Source organism: Amblyomma maculatum, chromosome 1, assembly GCF_055883805.1.
Source record: "Amblyomma maculatum isolate TAMU_Amacu chromosome 1, ASM5588380v1, whole genome shotgun sequence".
NCBI lineage: Eukaryota > Metazoa > Arthropoda > Arachnida > Ixodida > Ixodidae > Amblyomma > Amblyomma maculatum.
In genome coordinates this window covers 106,391,522-106,408,254 of record NC_139344.1, presented here as the reverse complement: position 1 = coordinate 106,408,254, position 16,733 = coordinate 106,391,522, and the positions used below count along the sequence as shown (strand labels likewise).

Here is a 16,733-nt window from a genome sequence, read left to right as displayed (position 1 = left end):
GGGAAAGCATTTTTCCAAAGTATCAAGCTCGTCCTTAAAAAAAAAACTTCCTTTTGGAGCAGGTATGCATGAAGACTACAATCAGCTTGTTGCACTGCATAAATTAAATAGGCTATTATAATAACGGGGTAAATACTCACATCCTCCTAAGCGCAGCCATATGGCTACAAAGGAAAGCTATACAGCTTTCCAAGAGCTTCATAGTTAAAGAAAAATTCGTCCTGGTCCGAAGATCGAACCTGGGACCACCGCCTTTCTGGGGCAGTCACTCTACCAACTGAACTAGCCATGACGGCTGGCAAATCAGATAGTAGGACAAGGGTGAATTGATCAATAACTCTAAGTGGGAATGGTGTTGGTCAAATATTTAGGGGAATCCCTCAAAGTGGAATAGATTTGTATCTACTCCTTGGGGGATTCCCCTAAATATTCGACCAATACGGTATTATAATGTCGTAAAAAGATAGCGCCAGGCCCAGACAATGTACGTTGCACCATGTTTGCCCATCTCTCTGATACTGCCATTGAGACTGTTGAAATTTTTCAATAAAATATCGTAACCGGGAAGATACCTGAGGCATGGAAAAAAGCTTCTATAGTGCTCTCCCTTAAACTTGGCAAACCACCAACTAGTCCTGTCAGTTATAGGCCAATAGCACTCACTAGCTGTGTAGTGAAATCATTTGAAAGCAGTGTAGACAGACTTACCTTCATACTTCGGTTCCGGTGACATTGACATATATCAATGTGGGTTCAAAGAGATGTTCCATAACCGATCACCTTGTCTGCCTTGAGAACACAATCTAGGAAGCGTTTATCCACAGGCAACACTGTATAGACTCTTCGACCTGGAGAAGGCCTACGATACCATGTGGAGGTTTGGTATCCTCCGTGACCTAGCAGAACTAGGTATCCGCGGGAGGATCCTGAACTGCTTGAGCAACTTTCTGACCACCCATGCATTCAGAGTCTGTCTAGGCGCAACTTTCTTCAACACTTTTATTTAAGAGAATGGTGTACCCTAGGGGTGCATCATTAGCATGACCCTCTTCATAGTTAAAATGAACTCCGTAGCAAAAGTAATCCCACAATCTATAATGTACTCAGTTTATGTGGACTACTTGCAAATAGCATGCACTTCTTCCAGCATATCTACATGTGAGAGACAGATACAAATTACCTTAAATAATCTCACTGTCTAGGCAGATAAAAACAGATTTAGGTTTTCTCCTTAAAAAACATTAGCAGTCCTGTTCGCTTTGAGACTGTGCTTACAGGTCTATCCCACTTTAAATCTTAACAAAACTTCAGTACCAGTCAAACAAGAGCATAAATTTTGGTAGAACTTTCGGTAAGACTCACTTTTTTACCACATGTAAACAGCTTAAAGAAAGCTTCCCAGACACTTGGTGTGCTAAAACTACTGTCATGAAAATGCTGGGGGTCCGATAGGGCATGCTTGTTACATATATATCGTTCTGTGGTTCCCTCTGAGTTAGGCTATGGGTACATAGTATATAGCTCAGTAAGAACATTCTACTTAAAATGACTAGATCCGATTCACGATCTTGGTTTATACAGTAAAACCTCGTTAATATGACCCACGTTAATTGGGAAAATCGGATAAATCGGACAACCCATCTGGTCCCATCAACCACATATACTATTCTGTGGCGTGAAACTCGTTAATTTGGACAAATTTGTCCACCCTTCGGTTAATTCGGACAAGCGACGGAGCTCACATTTGTGCAGAGCGGCCATGAGGGCATGGAGGAATGGCATGAGGGCAGCAAAGAGGAGAGGATGATGATGGTGGGGGGGATAGCGGAAGCGGCGCTGGTGTTCAACCGAAATGTAAAGGTGCCATACTCATCGCTCTAAACATAAGCCAAGAAGGAACGATGGGATGCTTCCTCATTTTTTGTTGCCTGGCTATGCCTCGCCACTTTTTTCTTTGTGCTTGCGCATGTGTCGGGGAGTGTTGAGTTGCCAAATGCGTTGGTAATTCTTTTTTTGCGAGTTGTGCACGTGCTGGGGGTGGGGTGTGGACAGCGTTATTCTCTGCAAGAATCCCAACAGCGCTGCATTCATCGGCTCCTGCGATGGCTACCGTGGCACCAGTGAAGCGCGCGAAGTACGTGGCAAAGGACTTGGCCGAGAAAGTCGAAATACTGAAGGCAGTGAAAGAAGGAATGCCGCGACAGACCATCATGTCAAGGTTCAACGTCAAAAGGAGCACGCTGAGCTCATACATAAAAAATGAAGCTCAGATTTTGGAGGCATATGATGGTCAGCAGTTCTCAGGCAAGCGGAAGAGACTGCGAACGGCAGCATTCCCGAAGCTAGAGGAAGCACTGCTTCGATGGATTGCGGACGTGCGAAATTCGCAACTCCCCTTGAGCGGACCCCTCATCTGTGCACAAGCAGAAAAGTACGCCCTAATGATGTGCCTTGAAGGCTTCAGGGCATCGGAAGGGTGGTTCGACCGCTTTAAGAAGAGGCATGGTTTGGTTTTTCGCAGCGTCTGTGTCGAAAAAGGGGCTGTGGATGGAAGTGTCGAGAACAGTTGGAGGACTGAGCTTCCGGGGCGCCTTGCTGCCTATGAGCCCTGCAATATATTTAATGCAGATGAGACTGCACTTTTCTACAAGGCCCTGCCAGACAAGACGCTCGCATTTAAAGGAGACCCTTGCGTCGGTGGCAAACGAAGTAAAGAGAGGGTGACGGTTTTGGTTGGTGCTAATATGACTGGCACGGAACGCCTGCCACTGCTGGTTATTGAAAAATCGCAAAAACCGCGGTGTTTCAAGAATATCAAGCAGCTGCCGGTAGACTACCGAGCCAGCAAAAATGCTTGGATGGCGGCAGAGATATTTCAAGCTTGGCTACGCCAACTGGACCGCAGCTTTTCAGTAAAAAGATGCAAGATACTGCTTGTCCTGGACAATTGCAGTGCACACCACAACATGTCAGGGCTGGAGAACATCGAGCTGCTTTTTCTGCCTAACACACTGCCTCCCTCCAACCCATGGATCAGGGAATAATACAGAACCTGAAAACTCGGTACCGCAAGTATGTTCTCGAATGTATGTTGTTAGGTTTGGAAGCAGGACGCAAGTACGACATCACTCTTCTTAGTGCAATGAACATTCTAGTGAATGCGTGGCGTAACACATCGCCTGCAGTTATTTCAAACTGCTTCAAGCACAGTGGTTTCACTGAGAGCATTCACACAGCTGATGCGGATGACGTGGATTCCAACTCGGAGGAAGAGGAGAGAGACTTTACAAGCATTCTGCCATCGAATGTTCTGCTGTGCGATTATGTCTCAATCGGCAGTGACGCCGTTGCCGGCCATCTCACCGACAGGGAAATCGTTCAGGAAGCTCTAGGGAGGGAACAGCCAAGTTCTGAAGATGACGACGATGCTTGTGATGAACTGCCGCGTCATACTGTGAAGGAGGCTGTTGAGGTCCTGAGTGTTCTTGAAGATGTATGTGCAGGTTTTGCGGACAGTGTGCGCGCACTGCATCATTTGGCAGAAGTGCGCAAGGTTGTAGTTACGATGCAACTTACCTGCACAAAGCAGTCAACAATCACCGATTTCTTCAAAAAAATAAAGGTATGTTGATGTGAGACACTTTGCTGTGTTATTTTTTTCCCCTCTCGATAATTTGACATGCGGTTAATTCGGACATTTTCTCCAGTCCCACGAAATCCAAATTAACGAGGTTTTACTGTAGTTATCATCCGGCGCTTACAAAACATCCCCAATAGCCAGCTTTCATGTGGAAACAAATGGACCTGCCTTAGAAGATTGAAAAGCAGCCCTAACTTGCTCATACATCCTCAAAACCCATTCTCATCCTAAGCATGTCTGTTACTTTGTTGTTACAAAATGTCCATCGTGAATTCTCTTCTGCAAGCCTCAGGCGATTAAGCCATTGCTCTTTCACTTCGAACGAAAATGCTAAGATCTAGACATACTGAATGAAATTAAATGTGTTGCCCCAAGACATGAACCCTCAACTATCAGACATCAACACTCTCTGTACAGTGTGTGACCTCACATTAACATGCTTTCAGAAAACATGTACTCCACATGAGCATATATTACAAGAATATCTTGCTCTGCAAGAAAAATACAGAAATTGCACTGCATTTTATAATGATAGGTCAGAAACTGATATGTTTGAAGTGTATTAATACAAGGAAAAGATGAAAATGCAATACAACTGCCTCTGTTTGCAACAGTTTTGACCACCGAGTGTTATGCCTTTTGTGTTGCTGTACAGAAAAAAGAACAACAAATGAAAACACCAAAAACAGCATCAGTTATATAGATTCACTAAGCGACCTTACTGCTTTAAACTCCAAAAGTGCCATTGAACCACTGATAGGAAATATCATACACCATATAGTGAAGTTCACGACACAAAAATGTATTATAAAATTCTGCTGGATTCTCAGTCACGTTGGCATTAGGGACAATGAGCGAGCAGACATGCGCGCTGCACAAGCCAGAGCCATGGAAATAACACGTGAACATGCCACCTAGGGATTGCATGAAGTTATTACGTAGCAAACTAAGAGCTAAGTGGCAGGCTACTTGGAAAAATGAAGCAAGCAGACTGCATTCTGTTAAGCCCATTTTAGGACAATGGAAATCATGCTGCCATCAGGAAGGTTTTATCGGATTATTTTTGTCTACACATAGGTCAAACACATAATACCCATAGTTTCTTGCTAAAGAAATAAGACAAAGTTCTGTGGGAAATTTGCGGTGGTGAACTTACAGTTAATCACGTTTTAATTTCATGCTCACAACATTAAGTATTTAAGATAAAATGTTTTACTGTTTTTACAATGAATACGTCCCATTTCATGCAGTATTGCTTTTGGGTGAACAAGTACTGGTTGATTTTTTCATGTCATGTTTTTACATTTCTGAAAAAAGCCAATGTTCAAATACAAGTATCATGATAGGCACTTAACGGACAATCTAACCTTCACAGTTGCTTATGTGCCATAAAATCTCATATAAATAACTAATCTTTCATGTATTCCGTTTGGAAGCACCATTTAGCTTTAGAAGGCCACATAGTTGTACACACTTGACCTGTTCCTGTAAGGTTTCCAACCAAATGTGCGATTCTTGAGTTGTTGCTTTCAAAATTGTCCATCTTTAAAGCACAGTAGCATGATGCCACATGTTTTCCTGAGCAATTCTTTTTTTTCTATGCAGCTAACTTCATGGCATCATTTGATCTGGAGCTGAAGCATGTCTGCAGCAGTACCAGAGGCTCAAAGACAAACTTGTGACCATGCCATTTGCAGAACTTGTGCAAGCAAAAGAAAATAAAATATGATTTGTGTTTTGAAACCTCTGCCTTCGTCTTTGTTTTGGTTGTGCGGTCCACGGCAGGCATTAATTCCTATAGCACCATTCCACCCATGGACTAGTACCCTAGTGGTACCAACATCCCTATGGGGCCAGTATGCCTATGGGCAGCAATAACTCCATAAGGTATTGCTTTTTTTATTGGATATCTTGCTAGGGGCAGAAGGTGGCAGTGTCAGTGTAGAAATAAAAATTTTGTAACTGAAATGATGAAATAGATGAGATATATAACAACATTTGAGATGTGCAAGGAAAAAATGCTAAAAATGGGGGCAGCTGCTTCCATGCTGTTTCAAAGAGGGTGCTGCTATATTCCATTTCTCCATTCATTTTCGTACATGGATGGATAACTTCCTTGAGCTTATGTTCTGTCTTTCACTCTATTGTTCTTTAGTGCTGGGACACCAACCCGGTGTTTATCCATCGTAGCATACTAGTATTTAGAATCTGCCAACAGCTATAAAAGTACTAGCCAAGATCATTGTCGTTTTCACTTTGCTTGATTTTTGCCTGTGGCTCCCTCTACATAGGGCGCAGCTTTAGAGCAGATTCTTTTGTTGCAGTTTGTTCAGACTACGTTATGACTGCCTGCCAGGAAATCAGGAGCAAATGTCGATAATGTGTTGCACTTATGGCTCCATCACTAGCTTTGTCACAGTGTCACGCTGTGCGCGACCTTGATCAACATAGAAAAAAAGAGTTCAACCGTGGCGGGAATTCAGTCAATAACTCGGTTGCGCAACTGTGTCCAAAACGCCAAAGTAAAAGTTTTCACTTTTCATTTTCGCTATAGGAGAGCGCACCTTAAGTTTGCTCCCACTACACCAGCACCGCCTTTCCCCTGGCGGTCATTTCTGAACTACTGGTCGGGGACGTCGCCGGAGGAACACATTGAACCTCCCAGTCTCGACTGGTATGTGCGCTGCTCACGACACTGGCACCTGTCCTTTTATAGTGCGCACGTGCGGTCGTGCTTGCGGCTGCACAGGAGTGCATTGTATTTGACTTTTCAGCCATGGCTAGAATTTCGTGGCGCTCCAAGAGAGGAGAAACTTATTGTTGTGTCGTGGGATGTCACAATAGTTCCCTGAACACCAAGGGCCGAGAGCTGAAGGTAAAATTTACCGATTTCCAGGAAAATGGTATGAAAAAGAAAGACAGCAAGCCTGGATAAATGCTGTGCGCAGTCAAGTGAGTCTTTTTTATTTCTTGCTAAGCAAGCTTGGTATGTTGGAAATGTAATGTTATTTCTGACCAGTGTTTATTTATTTCTTTTACAATACTTGTAATTCCATACCTTTAGTAGTCGAGCTCGCGCTAATGATTGTCATTTATTAATTTTTTTGCAGTAAGTCCTCCGCGTGTCTGGTAATGCAATAATTATTTTGGGGGGACTGATATCAACATATTTCTTATGCAGACGCATACCAGGCAAGGTTAGTGACCGCCACAGTGTTCCGACTTGCGACCAGCTCAGTATCTAAGCTTGTTTTACTGCATGTAAACTTAGTAGTAATTGGCATGGTGTTAACGCTTACTAATTTTATTTACTTATAAACGTTAAAGCATTTAGTGTGAAAACAAGTTATTAAGTACTGAATGTTGTATGCTAGTTTAATATAATTTTTTCCTGTCTTGATGTAGCCCCAATGGAACACCGTGGGTTCCAACAGCGGCGGCTAGAGTTTGCAGCACTCACTTTGAGGACAATTGCAAAAACGACATGCAGGATCACCCATCATACATTCCACATATTTTTCCATTTAAGCACAGGAAGAAAGCCCCGAGCTAAGAAGGGACACAAAGGTATGAGCAGGGACTGAAATATTTTATGTGGCTGTGGTGCATGCATTATGGCAGAAGTTGGGATTCATTATAATGCCAGAAAGCTGTGCATGACAAATGCATGCTGCCTACAATGTAAATGCGTGGGCATATACGCCTGGCAATAATATTTTGTTGTTATTTATTGTATTTCTTCTCCAATGCAGGTGGCAGAGACAACTAAATCAGGCCAATTCTAAACTACGAAGTGCAACAAAGCAGCAGTCACCTGCAAGTATGTCAGAGGAAATGCCAACATCAGTGACCCAAGGAACATTCAGTAATGCAGAGAGCCCTCAAGAGGAATATCAGCATAAAATGGACTGCAGTGATTTGCTAGCGGATTGTGGGGTGACAAGAAGTGAAACTGATGAGCAGCAACCTCATTCTACAGATCTTTTGCCAATAACAAAAACTGACGCTGTAAGCACCTGCTCTTCTTTTGAAATGAAGAGATGTAAACACACTAAATGCATTCGAGTTGTCACTGCGATCTATGTTTTACTTAGATTTAGTTTCAAAGTATTTTGAATACCAAGGAGCACTTGTTGAAAATACTTTTTTTTTTCAGGCATGCCAAACAGAATCTTCAAGGAGTGTAAACCTGAATATCTTTTTGTCAATGACAAATTGTACAGAAGCATCCACTCAAGTCACTCATATCGAGCAGACTGATAAGGTATAACTAGTATTGAGCTTATCTTTTTATTTGCATGTTTCGTCAGCAGTTCTACAGAAACGAATTTTTAAATAATGTTAGAAATTGCTGATATATTTTATTCCTACGAATTATCTGGTTTTGAAGCCTCTAATGCGTATTTTCATTCGAACTATTGAAGGTCACTAGCACAGATAGAAGTTGGCAGAGATGTGGTTTTCAAGGCTTCACATCACTGCAGAATGACCAGGAAGTGCTGAAAGACCTTTGCGGGGTGACATTGCCAGTGTTCAGCCTGTTGTTGAACTTACTGCCTGCTTCAAGATACAAAAGCACAGATGTAACACGCAAGGACAAGTTGTGCCTGTTCCTGGCTAAACTTCGGCTTGGGCTAACATACAGTGTGCCTTGACAGTTATATTCGGAGTTGGTGAAAGGACTGCATCAGCTGTTTTCAAGAAAACGCTTGATATTTTAAGTGTGGTGCTACGAGAATGGGTCTATGTCCCTTCAAGAGAGGTCATTCGGATGTCCATGCTGCCTGAATTTAAAGTAAATTACCCTAATTGCACTTTTATCATAGACTGCTCTGAAATCCAGACAGAGATGCCATCAAACACAAACTGTCAGCATGTCCTATACTCTAACTACGAGGGAGGCTACACTGTCAAATTTCTTGTAGGAATTATTCCCAATGGAATGATTTCATTTGCGTCTGAAGTATATGCAGGGAGACAGACTCCTTCATCACGCAGGACTCTGAGTTTTTGGAGCTAATTGAGCCCGGAGATCTGGTGCTAAGTGACAAAGGATTCCCTTGCATCAGGGCAGGTGTAGAAGTCAAAGGTGCAGTTCTCATCCCACCATTTAATTGGACCGGAGGTCAGCTGTCTGCGGAGGACATGGACAAAACTTAAAAGATTGCGTCAGTGCGCATTCATGTCGAACGAGAAATCCAGCGGCTAAAAATTTACAAAATCCTGTCCAACAGAGTGCCTCTCAGCTTGGTCCCCCAGATGAGCAAAGTACTTTTTGTGTGTGCTGCTCTGGTTAACATGCAGCCACCTATAATAAAAAAATAACCGGTTCGGCCTGACAATGTTCAACAGTATCCTGTTCAAAAGATGGCAACATTCAGAAAATAAAAGTATAAAGATTGCTGGAGTATTTCTCTGAAACTTGCGCTTAGCGCGCACCTCACTTAGAGCACCCCACACTTCATGACCCACCCAGTCCTAAAAGCAGTTCAATTTCAACTCTCAAAAGTATCGCAAACAAAAACGGCATGCGTACGGCGCCGACTCGCCAGATGCGCACATGCCCAAAGGCTGGCACATCCGGGCGCGCTAGCCAAAAACTAGACGTCTGCTTCCTAGGTTGGAGCCAGCATCGAAATGAAATAAAACAATCGGCAGCATATTTAAATGACGGGCCGATCACTCTACAGCAGCGAAGTAGCGCGAACACGGCACACACTTCTAAGCCGCTTTTAATTTTTTTTTTTTCCTGGTGGGAACAGTTTGTCTCTGCCATCTTTCCTGTAATTTCGGCGCGAGAGGAGGGAGGAGGAGATGACATTTAAGAACAGACCATTTCCTCATAGAACAAAATGCAAATGCTCGTATATTTTTATTCAGTCATGACCCATTTTTTGCAAATGACTATAACACATTTTTATTTATTTTAAAATGCATACTCAAGAATATAATACTAATAAGTAAAACTATGCACACATTATACTCAAAATATACATATGTACACAAAATATTCAAATATTCACACTATGATTTACCACTTGTATTCAAAACTAAACAATACATCCTGAAAAAACGAATTTATAGATTTCCTTTCTTAACAAATAAAAACTATGTTCAAAACCGCGCTGGAATAAAGAACTTGAAGTAAAAGCGCTCCATCTTTGAGATAACCTCCCAAAGAAACAATGCATCTCTTACTACTCTCACAATCACTGATTGATTTGGTGAATAAACATACAGTATGGCTTTTTGCACATTTAGCACATACATAGACACTTGTATCTGTGTGTAATATTGGTGTTTTTTCTTGAGTGTGATGATGTTGATAAATATGAGATAGGGGATATAGCAAATACGGTCTTCATAATTTATAAATGGTACATCCTTAAATTTAAATGTGCATTTAATTTCAATGAGAACGGTCTCTTCCCCCACTCTGATTTGACCGTCAGGACTGCAGCAGAGCCAGGGTTGCTGGGGCAGCACCACTAGCCCGGTCTGGAAAATCAAAGATGGCAATAGACATCAAATCTAAAACAAAGAAAAAATATCTGCCAAAAGCACACTTACTATCTAACAGCAAAAGAAGGAAAATATTTACCTGGAAAATACGTGTCTCAAGTTTTCCTTCTAAGCTCTGCCGAGCTTCTGCTTCTGTCTTCGTGCCTGTAAATGATAATTCGCTACGAATTAAAACTCATCTCCACATTTGATGCAGTGTTGTAATTTCATTTCTTTTTTAGCAACTACTTGTGTCAGAAAACGAACCGTAGCGCATTGCTGCACTCGAATATGATGAAGATTTGGATAACTGCTTTGCGGCCTTTTGGAGTCCTTCGTCACTTTTTTTTTGTGGCGACTGTGTGAGCCTTAGAACTGCTCACCTGGAGCTTCCTCTCCTCATGCCATCTGCAAAATGCAAAAAATATTAGCCATGCTGACCGCACCTAGCCGGACTGGAGATAAGAATGATCTGTTAAATCCGCAATACCGTGCACAGTTGGCCTCTCCTTGCATAAGAATAGCCAGGTCTGCAACGTTTTCATAGGCAGATATAGTGGATAGATATTTTCGTGCCTCATCGGCACTCAGTTCTGACACGAAGTCCTTTGCCTGCGTAGTCTCATCTTCAAGGACTTCGAGATGGTGATAAATAGGTCTCGACGACATTGGTGACAGCAGTATATCCAAATGTTCTTTTTCAATAGATTTTGAAGCTCTGTTCACAACATCGTTGAGGACCTTTGCAAATTATTTCGTCTTTGTGAAGTGTCGACAGCTCCACTATTTCTTTCAATGGGCATACATCTGGGTATTGCAGCAGGATGGTGTGACACGCAGGTTTGACATCCCAGCAGATGGGCTTTTGACTTGCCTTACGAAGCGAGAAATACAAAATGACATTACCCAAGGTGCTTACAGATTAGAAGCAAGATAATAAAGATACTATCAGAGTAATGCTTTTCTATATCAGATTTGACATAAATGTGGTCATAACAACAACAAAAAAAAGAAAAACAGTTGAAAGCAACTGCCTCTGCACACTTACTTGGAAGCACTTTCGCAAGGTCTGCCGAGAGCTTCCGCTTCTTGCTTTTTGGCTTTCCCCATTCCTGAGGCTGATTTGTGCAGGACTGCTCCTCATAATTGTTTATAAAGAAGCATACAGCAGCAGCATGCTTGCATTGACCTTGAATGCCGGCCTTACAAGAGCATTTGCCACTTGTTATTGTGAGCTTTTTCTTTTGTGGGCATGACCATGAAAGCTGAAAAAAAAATATCTCGTACTTTATAGAGACACATCTAGTTTCTAAAATATACACAGAATCATGGCTGAATGCAATTTCAGAAAGAAAGTATTAAAAAATTGGCAATATTTGCTCGCATACGAGAGTTTTCGCATATGAGCCATGACTCTGAAAATAAATTTTGTGACGCGCGTAGGCGGTTATCGGCATTAAAATATATGTACCAGTCACCTATTCAGTATTGATTAACCAAACTAGAACATGTTTTTCTGCTAACAGTAAACAATCAGCTCATAGGTACTTTTCAAGTGTGTTTCCATATATCTCTTCAGCCTCGTATATCACATTAAGGGCACCTTTATTCAGAAAAACTTTTTTTACTTTTAATAAAGGAAATACATAACAAAACTGACTACTTGGTCAACAAAGTTACGGGCAGCAAACTTCTCAGCCATATATTAAAAAACATTTTGCCAACACAACCATGCCAAAGCCAAAAAAAAAGGTACTTACCTCAAATTCCACGTCGTAAATGGTCTTGTCATTTACTTGCGACACACAATTCGCCATCGCTCTAAGGCATTTTCATTGATAATCTGTTCCACCGTGTGAACATGATCTATTAGATATTCTCCTTTCTTCAAGTTGGCGCTCCGAAAGAAGTTTTCAGTGTCTGCTATTTCCTTGAATGCACATCTTAGCCTGTACATTTTTCTTGCCTGAAGACCATCAGCACACAACTGCGAAGGAAGAAGCTTGCGACTGAGCAAAATATATTTGCGAGCAGGCCAACACGTGCAGACCAAACTGGTATTTTCCACGAGCAACCGCGCTTCTCGCGCAGCTTTTGAATGGGAGGGGGGATTGGCCTCCCCTAACAATTCTGTCCAGGCGGCCGGAGAGGGCGCTTTTCAGTGGCACCTGCAGCGCCCCCCTGCAATGCTGCGGTCCCCTATGCGCCAAGTGACCTTCATCACTTGCTTTCATCTCCCTATTCGAATATACCTTACAGGCCTCCAGAGAGGCATTGTGTAAGGGGGGACAAATACAAAGATATCTGCAAAGTGGGTAAAAAACAATCACAATCACAAGTACAGGAAAACAGTGGTAATTATGTAATTATACAAATCTATAAACATAATAAACAATATATTGCAACGCAGAGGGAGTTATAAGAAGTACTAAGCACAAATCATATAAGGCAAGCAAGATTGCAAGGTATTATACAGATAAAAAAAAATGTAGATTGAACTATATACCACAGAACTACTGCGCATCACCAAAGCCCCTTCAAGGAATAGTGACATAAATGACGGGAATATTCATGATATGCTAAGCGTTATCAATGAAGTGCTTCAGCATATCTTCGCGAAACGCTTCGTGATTGTGGAGCGATGCGATGCTATTCGGAAAATCATTCCACCGACATAGGTTCATCACTTCCGCCTCCATGCTTCAGTTGCTCATCGTGCAAGCTGAAAATTTGCACAAAAATCGAATCGTCCATCAGTAGTCAGTGTGTAGTTATCTAAAATCTGTCACTGAATTGCGAGCTACCAGTAAAGTTGTGCAAGCACAACCTAGATGGCCACAGTAAAGTGCTCTTCTAACCAGGATTCACTCCAGCGCCTGCCACATGTCAGAGCGTCTTGTGCAATGCCAGGCATTTTTAGAAACGCGGCAGCAGTAAGCTGCCAGGCTTGTGCGCAGGCATCTGCTGCAGATCTTATCAGTGCTTGCACGTATGACATGCAGACGCCATAACTATAGGATGCTTAGTATTCTTTACGTTATGGAAACGAGAGCAGAACAAAAACGATCAGTAAACTTTCTGCTTTATCGTGGCCACTGATGGAGCCACTCAGGCATTATTTAGCCTAGAATCAAGGGTCTTGCACTGCAAATGGCAGTAATGCTTTGGTTAGGCCAGATCTCTGTTTTTGAGTACTTGATAACTGAAGAAATACAATGCAACATGGGATCTTGTCCATGCTTTGTGAAACTTGTATAACATTGAGGGACAAGCCAACTTTTTAAATGATGTACCTCGCCAGGTGTGGCACAGGGGTTGAGGTGCTTGATTCACAGTAAACAAAGAAATTGACTCAAATTATAAAATTTTCAGCCATAAATCAGTACGCAGTTTAAACGTGCTTAATTCCGGCCACAAGATTCTTAAGGCAAAACACCCAGCAGGCGTTCACAAAATGTACTTCTACATTAAGGTGTACAAAACGCTCAATACGAGCAATATTAAGGTACAAAAAAAGCTTGATTGGCATACATATGTGGACGGCGCTCTACCTTAATGTGCCAACATTTTCACAAAGTGCAAATTATGACAGCTGCATACTTTCATAGCAATGAAGCCAAGCAAACAATCGAGACTTACACTCAAGGGCATTAGTAAGGCACTCCTAACATAATCTGAGCACATATTAATAGAACACATTTGCTCCCACTTATATATCCTACATATTTGACTCATGCTGGGTGTAGTTATGCTGGTCAGTTCAGTGCAGTTATTTCATTTAATGTCAACTGTAGAAAAAGCACAAATGATATATACAATTTAGCAGATTATGATCTTGAAATCGCTTAATATAGAAACGATAATAATTTTGCCATGTTGTTCAAATATGCAAATGTTTGCATGAATATTTTGGGCTCAGACCAGTTGGACCTATTGGTAAAACCAACTGTTTTTCCAAATTTATTTTAATTTGCAAGTCCAGTTGAACTCAATTTGATTCAATCATGACTCAGTCATAACCAACTGAAGTCAAATGATTTCCTGACTGCTCCCAACTCTCAGTTCATTCCCGCTGGCAACTACAATTGAACTCTATTAGTTCTCCTCTCATTCATTCATAACCAAATCGAATTGAGTTTTTCAACTGGTTCCAATTGATTTCATGTAATTTCTATTGGTAACAGCATTTGAAATCAATTGTTTGTTTGTTTTTTGCCTAAGTTGCTAAGCTAGCTGAGTGACCCAGGTTCAGTCCCAGGCGCATCGACTTTGTTTCTATGGAGGTGAAGCACAAGGTGCCCCAATTTCAAGCTTGGCAGTTAGCAAAACAGAAAAATTTTGAGTTGTGAAACCATTCCACCATGCGTATGTAAAGCTTAAAAATCATTTTTTCCTTTGCCCTCCCTGCAACTAGAATTTTCAAGAATTAATATGCGGTGCACATTTAACCATTTTTTATATGGTTATAGCTAATTTATACGTCGTTGACAATGGTGAGGATAGTGATCATCGACCACGAAGTTAAAAATAACTGTGATCGACCACACCCGTTCCGTAAGTGTCCCTTTTCTGCCAAAGTACAGCCACTGTTTCGTTAAAGATGCCGATATGTTCAAAAATGCTTTGATTAACCAAGTTGAATATGCTGGAAGGCATGACCAAGTCGATCAAAAGCATGGCTTTTGATGGGTGTACTATACATAGGTCTGACGCAAAAGTAGTAGAAAAATAGCACAATCTTCTGTGCAAGAATCACACAATATTTGGGGGTGGAATGGCTGGATTAGTGCTTTCAGACTAGTATTTCTAAGTGAGGGCAGCATGCACGTTTGAAAGCGCTTCCAGCAGCCTGTAAAAAACACTGACTGAATTATTTATCATTTCCAAGAATTCATACCTGGCACTTTTGAAATTGCCTGTTTAGACCAGAATTCTTGGAGAAATGATACTAGAATGAATGAGAGTAAAGTCACTGCAGTTTGTAAGCATGGGAAGTTTGTCTTTCCTGCAACATGTTCGAGTAAGTCTACAGGAAATACTTCATAATCCAAAATGTCTGCATAAAGGCGTGGTTCTGTTTCAACTACCACGTGCAGCCTGCCATCGAAATACTTCATAATCCAAAATGTCTGCATAAAGGCGTGGTTCTGTTTCAACTACCACGTGCAGCCTGCCATCAGGTGAAAATTGTCAGCCTTGTTTTTATACTCCTGCAGTTTGTAAACATAAATATTAAAGAATGTTGTGTGCCTTAGGCAGTAAATCCTTAATAACTTGTGCTCTGTTTTCATCCCAGGTCATGTTAGTTCCTGCAGTATATCAGGAATTATATTTTAACTTTACGTACTTCCCGGACAGAAATCTACATCTGAAGAGATTCTAGGGCTAAAAGCTGCTGCAAACAGCTTAACAGGGACCCAATAATCTCTGAACTGGTAATCAGCTACAGCATACACGTGAACTAGATTAAATGAAGAGTACAAAAAAAAACAGCATGATCAAAATATCAAAAGATGTTGGGAGTATACTATAGTTACGAATCCAAACAATTATGATACATTTAATTACAAGAATAACAAACGAGAAGGAGAAAATAGATTCAGAAATAATATCTGGCTAAGAGTTAATTGACAGAGGCACGCGTAAGCTATATAATAATAAAATACGTCTCAAGCTCATTCAGAGTCACATTAGCTTTAAATCTGTATTTATGGTGAACACATACTGGAAAGTGTTTAGAGATGCACACATTTTAGTCTAAATTTCCCAGCATTAGATGATTAGACAACACCGCCATCTTATATTTGGTGATGAGAAAATTTGAGATTACTAGATGATCACGTTCAGCTGAAGGCTTGTCAAACGTCTTTATCCTTACGCTATTCACATTTTAAATTCCAAGCTCGGCACAACACAGATGAACTTTTTCATTGTCATCAGCTGGTTCCTTTCACTTTCATTTTATTAGTTTAAAAGCCCCCCAAGATTAGGGGTACTATTACATAAGGAGTGGGGAACATATAAAACATCAACAAAAATATTTACATAAGTAGAAAATGGTAAAAATTATCAGCGTTATGGACGGCAGCTACACAGTCGAAATATGTGGATGGGTAAGTGATTGCGGCAATGTCATGTGGAAGGCTGTTCCAGTCCAGAGCCAATTGAGGCAGGAATGATGAGGTAAATGGGGTAGTACTACAGTATTTCCCGCTCAATTTAATCCAAACGCCAGACTATTTAATCATAGCGCCATAGAATTTAATCTGGGCGCCACAGAAAATAATCCAAGCGCCAAAACATTTAATCCTGCCGCCACTGGTTTTAATCTGGTCGCACTTCAACAGTTCCTGGACAGCCAAGTCCATTAAATCTATTTCATCAACCCTATAATCATGCGCATCAAATAATTGGGCTTTCTGAGCGTATTAATATGAATAATGTTGTCAAGCGATTTTGGTGGGTCATGTGACAGTGTAATGTGATTGGTGTGACATGTGTGATAATGCGCCCATTTTTCAACTGTATCATCATGGGTGTCAAATGAAAGGGCTTTTCGAGCTTAATAAGGTGAACATAGCAGCAAAACGAT

At 41.3% G+C, this 16,733-nt stretch overlaps 1 protein-coding gene and 1 pseudogene across 2 annotated transcripts in view; both read left to right on the top strand.

The window, feature by feature from the left end:
- LOC146203443 (uncharacterized) overlaps positions 1–5,381 on the top strand; it is a 62,642-nt gene extending 57,261 nt beyond the window's left edge. For both annotated transcript variants that reach the window (XR_014702351.1, XM_084585562.1), the window contains one exon: positions 5,246–5,381. The gene's annotated coding sequence lies outside the window, so the exon portion shown is untranslated. The remainder of the gene's footprint in view (positions 1–5,245) is intronic.
- Positions 5,382–7,462: 2,081 nt separating this feature from the next.
- LOC146203442 (uncharacterized) lies at positions 7,463–8,974 on the top strand (annotated as a pseudogene).
- The last annotated feature ends 7,759 nt before the right edge of the window (positions 8,975–16,733 follow it).